Genomic DNA, 6,000 nt, shown 5'->3' with positions numbered 1-6,000 from the left:
TTCCACAGGAGCAACTGCCACGGATACTGGTGCCTCCTGTGCTTGCTCAGGTTTAGCCTGGGGGCTTCCCCCTCTGGTTCGAATTTCAGCCCGGAAACTCTCTCTCTCAAGAACAGTGTTGTATAGAGCTCGATAAGCACAAGCCAGGCCCCAAATAAGTTGTGCCTCCTCAGATCTGCCTAGGCCGCGCCATCCCTGACTCAAAAACTGACCGAGCTTCTCAGGATCCCACAGGTGTTCAAGGGTGAAATCCCATGACACCGGGGGTCCCCATGTTTCTAAGGTCTTCCCTAGGTCTCTCCATATTCCCTGCCACTCAGCATTTTCCGGTTTTGGGGAGAGTTTCCTCCACATAATGTAAATTATTATTAGGAGGAAAACATTCAAAGCAATTGGTATCACGATTGCTAGATTGAAATTCCAAGGGTGCATAAGGAACTGAGGGGAGAACTTGGAAGCCAGCCTCACCACGGTGCTGTTTGTAAAACTAGCCACTCCCTCTGGGAGGTACAAGCACCAGGCCGGTATCGCCATCAGCGCCATTATGTAGTTATATGTACACACAACTCCAACACAGAACATGATAGCCTTAACCAGAAACCAGTATGTTCCGAGGAACATGATTACCGTTAATCCTTTATGCATCATTCCAAAAATTGAAAGCAGATCTAGTGCCCGCATTCTCCACCAATATTTGTCACGGTATTGTCTAAGGGTCTGTGTCCGTGACAAGGGGGACAGGCCCAAAAGAAAAAAAAACGAGAGAAGAGGAAGGAAAGAAAAAAAAATTGCCGGCGATAAGAGCCAGCCCCCGGGCGGTCCAGCAGCTAAAGCGGCAGAGAAGCCGCGGAGCCGCAACCTGGGAAGAGGGGGACCCGTAGACGGATTTAACACAAAAACAGCGGCACCGATCTGAGGAGGAACAACTAATTTTACTAAATATATCAAAATGAGGCTAGTAGAATTATGATAGAGGGTTTACAGGCTGAAAATCTTACACAGTAAACTGCAGGAGGACCACGTGCTTTCTCCGCCGGGCTGGGAAGAACAGACCCCGCGTCTCCCACATGGCTTCACCACCCCCTCTCACGCAAAGACCCCTGGGGAGTGCACCTCCTCCCCTCCCCCTCAGAAGGCCACACCAAAAAAGGTAGTTTGCAGTAACCGGGGAATTAACTCTTTAACTGCCCGTACCTTACATGATGTAATGATGTGGAATACCGACAACAAAAAATCACAAAACCATAACAATCCTTCACAGAGACACTAATCTGATGAAGAGCATTTTCTTCTACAAAATCGGGACTGCCAAAATGGGGAGAGATTACAGCAAGCTAAATAAGGAATTTTGCTTCCCTTCCCCAATCAATCTTTTGAGGAATGAGAGAATACTTTTCAGACATAAAAAATGTTACTCAAAAACATTACAGAAGATAATTCAGAGACAGCAACAATGCAATGAGCTTTTGTTGAGCAAATTCATTCCTAATTTGCCACTTTTTAACATTAGTCTAAAATAATGTATAACCATTGTATTAGTTTGAATACTGCGATATAAATCCTGACAGAAATGTACACAGCTCTATATGGTGTAACTGAGGAACAGCGGTACTCCTTTTAATCAGTATTACTCTGGATCTAAAATCACATTTGCACTGACCACTCAAAGATTTGGCTCCAGGAACCTCACTTCAATTTCAGGACCCAGCAGAGAGTGTTTCCTACTAACTGGCTCTTCTCATTCAGGGGCACCTTCTCAGCATTAGGTGCAGGCATGTAGATGAGCAAGACTACACTGGAGCCACACTCCACACCAAAGTGCACACACAGTTTCAAAAAGCTCAGCTTTATTAACAGCATGCTCCTGCTTGATCAATCATTTTTGTTTGGTTCTTTTACATGAGAAAAATGCATTCCAAAATCTAAAATTTAGGCTTATCTGATAATGTTGAAAATAGTAAGCATAAGGTAACTATTTTATAAGTGTGACACGATACTGGGGAAAAGAGTTCACTCATATGAATCACCTTCACAACAAAACAAGCCCAGTGATCTTACATTTTCACAGCACATTCCTCTTCTACAGATGTTTTGACACTAGCAGCTGAATGCAGTCCCTAATGCAGTAGTCAGTGAGGAAGATGAAGAAAAATTGTACAAGTAATAAAGAAAATGCCTCAACTTGGTGAGCTCTTGCATATATGCTTCAGTCGGCAGAGGTTATTATTTTCAAGCTATAAGAACCGGAGGTATACAGTATCTTCATTGTTTCTTCCTTTTGTTTTTCCCTTGATACTAATGTCATCTGGCTTTCTATTCTTAAATATTTGACTGTGATTATTTGCAAAGCAGTCACTTCTACACTGATTGTTCCAAAAACGATTCCTTGTCAGTGCTAGGTGCAGATACAAGGATACAAAGAGCACAATAACACTAGTAGATACAGCACGTTCTCATCTACAAAACACTATTTTTCAACATAGTTACCATAGCTATGCATTCTCACCAACAGTGAACAAAAGCATGCAGGCCACGCTCATAAAAATCTGCACCAGACTGATCCACTGTTGCTGTCACCACTGCTGAAACACACCACCTACTGACTCACTGTGCTTACATCCACTGTTTGGTCTCCAGAAATGTTCAGCAAGCATTAACAAATGTCAATGGTCACATTTTTTCTGCATGGAGGAACTTAATTACACACCTTTGCTTTATATGCACTTGCATGTCAGACTCCATTTTGTCAGAATGCCCCTCTGCTGCCATGTGTCACATGGTAACAAAATGGAATGGAATGTTGGGAAGGTTTAACCTCTTATGCCATACCACCAACACCTGCCTCATGGGCCACCATAATAAAGTAGGAGGCATTATTTTTACAGCAGTCCTCGTATATGTAGTATCAGAAAGAACTTGCTATCAAAAGTTTCATCCTTACTAGTATAGATGGAGGTTTGCTTCCAAGCAGAGGGACTACATAAAGTGGAGTTCACTGTGTATGAGCGCCTTATTTTGAAAGAAAAAGCATCTCACTGACCAAGGCAAGGTAAACCTGTGCAAATTTCTGCATGTCCTTGCATGATGCCAAGTATAGTAAGCTTATGTGAGTGATTTTCCTCATAAAGAACTTAAGTTCAACCTCCACTGCCATACCATGCCACCTCTGACATCATGGGCCAACATGATACTTTCAAAGAGCAGCCTTCATTTAATTAGCTTTACCTTAAGTCAAATTGTAACAGCAAAACTTCCATCAACTTTCAAACTGAGCAACAGCTTTAGGATTATTTTTTAGAAGATTAGATCAAATTGGCTATAATCCTATGCATCTTTTTTTCCTAAAATTCTTTTTCAAATCTTCAACATCTGTACAGAAAATAGGTGGATCTTCTTAGACATTTTCAAAAGGAATTCTATTGCTTCAGTTCATGTAATTTGTGTCTGATATATAGTGTTCTGGGAAAGCTACACTGAGGCTATACAAAAATGGTAGATCAGTATGGGACAGGCCTTGCACCATGTTCATACCAAAGCAGAGAATTCTCTGAGATACATCTTTACATGCAATGTGTCACCTTCGGACATAGAGCTGAAGACAAATTTTGCCCTCTCCTCTTCTGTTAAGGAAGCTTTCAAAAAACTCATAATTGTAACATATTCCAGGTACTACAAAGCAGTTCCACAGAGCCACTGACTCACAGCAAAGTTGAGGGAATCTCTGGGTCATAGATAGATTTGATGAGTTAAAAGAAGCATAGAGATAGCAGGAACAAGTCTGTTACAGTTCTTTTGTGGAAACAGACAAGTCAGATATTCTCCTTATATATGGTACTCTGCCAGAACTCTCTTGTAAAATATAAGTTGTTATTTAATTCTCAGCTTCTTAAATCCATTGGTGACAAAGAACGATTGGCTAGAGGCTCCCAAGGTAGCAGCTATGTAACCAGATATTTGCAAGATGACTGTTGCCAACAGTAATACAGGCATGGAATAACCAGATGCTTTACAGTGAGATAGATGACACATGATTAAATCAGAGAATAAAGATAACAATCAAATCCTATATTTCTGAGTAACAGCCCAAAAGGAAATCAGCGTTACTGTGGCTGCTCTGTCCCATCAGGAAATGGCTGGCAGATTCAAACAGTGAGAAACTTAACGATGCTCTCTCGCTTTATCTGGAATCATGCAGCATACTGCCCTCTTTTTTTTTTTTTTTTTTTTCCTTTTCTGCTAGGTGCATTTGCTTAAGTGATGGATATAGGATCACATTCTTTAATGGCATTTGTTTCTCAGTGTCTCTGAAATACAATGTGCATCTTTTACACAAAATGGGAAACTTATAGCAGGTCACTAAAATGACCATCAGTTCCAATAGTTGAATCAGAGAAAGGAGATGGCCTATGACTAAGTATCTATGTTATGACTACCTTTGCTTTTCCAGTAGTATTTCTCTATATTCTTACAACCTTTAAATTACAAAAGAACTTAAGCCCAAATCTGTGGGAAGTCCACAAACTTCTGAACGCCAGAGGTGCCTGGTGTTCTGTTCACAAAAAGAGCATGCGAATGTCATCAGACAATGCCATCAGCCCTATCTCTACCTCTGAAAATACTTTATTTGAAGATATAATAAAATTGGGAAAAAAAATACAGAGTTGGAGTTCCATAAGCAATTATATTTTGAGATAAGACACAGAGTGAAATTTTTTAAGACCTTTGTAAGTGAAAAGTGCCATGCAGGAACTACTGCATAATGAAATAGATTTCTTTACACAAAACTCAAAATTTTAACCCACTATCTGATCTAACGTTGAGTAATATTTACTGTTGGATGCTAGACACAAAATCAGGGTAAACCAATACTACTAGGTTTAAAAACCTGAATTTTAAATGACTATGGCTGAAAATATCATTTTTTCATTAATTTACCAGAATACTCCAAATAAAGAAGCGTCTCAGTTCCATCAGACAAGGTTCCTTCGGTGAGCTGGAAGAAATCAGCCTATAAGCTCATAAAACATTATGTCAAATCACATGTCTACTGTCACCAGACTAAAATTCCTGAAGGTAGAACTAAATGTGCAGTTTCTTCAGTGCAATGAACACTTAAAATGAGTTTGTAATCAGACTGATACTGCCTGATTAATACATGATTCAACAAATAATTTTCCAAACAAATTACTCCCTCTACTCTCCCTCTTTTAAGATAGAATCCAAAATACAATTGACAGAAATAATTTTTTTAAAATGTATATTATTCAAAAATGTGAAATACTTTTCTTGTTACGCTTGGAAGAGGTTGGCATTCTTCTTCCAGTACTGAATAAGGAGAAAAAAAATGAGAAAATTCTCAGAACGACAGACATCTTCAGACAAAGTAACCTCCATAAATAGGCAGGAATTTTCTTGTACGAGGAATGAAAATGACACCAAAGGAGAGACACTGTCAGAATGGACAAAGGCATTCTTAACTTTATCAAAGGATTCTTAACTCTAATTGAGAGTTAGGAGAATTTGCACACTTCAATCACCTCCAAACCTCAGAAAAGTCTTGCACAATATACTTAAACTCTTTATTAAATTTTAGCATGAGGTTTGCAAAAAAGCTGCCTACTTTTTCACCTGCATTAACAACAACACTGTCTAACACTTTGATTCCATTAGGTACCCTTTCCTACAGCAGATAGTCCTCTTAGTTGAGGATAGCTATTATGAAAAAGATAACAAAAAAAAAATGGTTCTTTGGTATAACACAATTGTATTATAATTGCATGTAGATTAACTGACACAAAGCTACAGTTCTTCCTTCAAAATAAGTGGAACTACTTAGATGAGTATGATGCCAACCATTCTATGATTCTTTGAGTTGTAAAATGAAAATTATTGCTCCATAACATGCAGATACTTGTTTAATAAACTTAGCAGTACCTGAACTGCAAGACTTTTCCTTTGTATACACAGACTTTTTGTCAATTTTCAATGCAGCTTCATCCA

At 39.2% G+C, this 6,000-nt stretch overlaps 1 protein-coding gene across 3 annotated transcripts in view; it reads right to left on the bottom strand.

Moving 5' to 3' along the window:
• Nucleotides 1-6,000, bottom strand: part of RAMP3 (receptor activity modifying protein 3) — a 70,812-nt gene that overhangs the window by 41,446 nt on the left and 23,366 nt on the right. The window lies entirely within an intron of this gene.

The sequence above is a fragment of the Numida meleagris genome, unplaced genomic scaffold, assembly GCF_002078875.1.
Source record: "Numida meleagris isolate 19003 breed g44 Domestic line unplaced genomic scaffold, NumMel1.0 unplaced_Scaffold202, whole genome shotgun sequence".
In the NCBI taxonomy this organism is placed as follows: domain Eukaryota; kingdom Metazoa; phylum Chordata; class Aves; order Galliformes; family Numididae; genus Numida; species Numida meleagris.
This window is presented reverse-complemented; position numbering and strand designations above follow the sequence as displayed.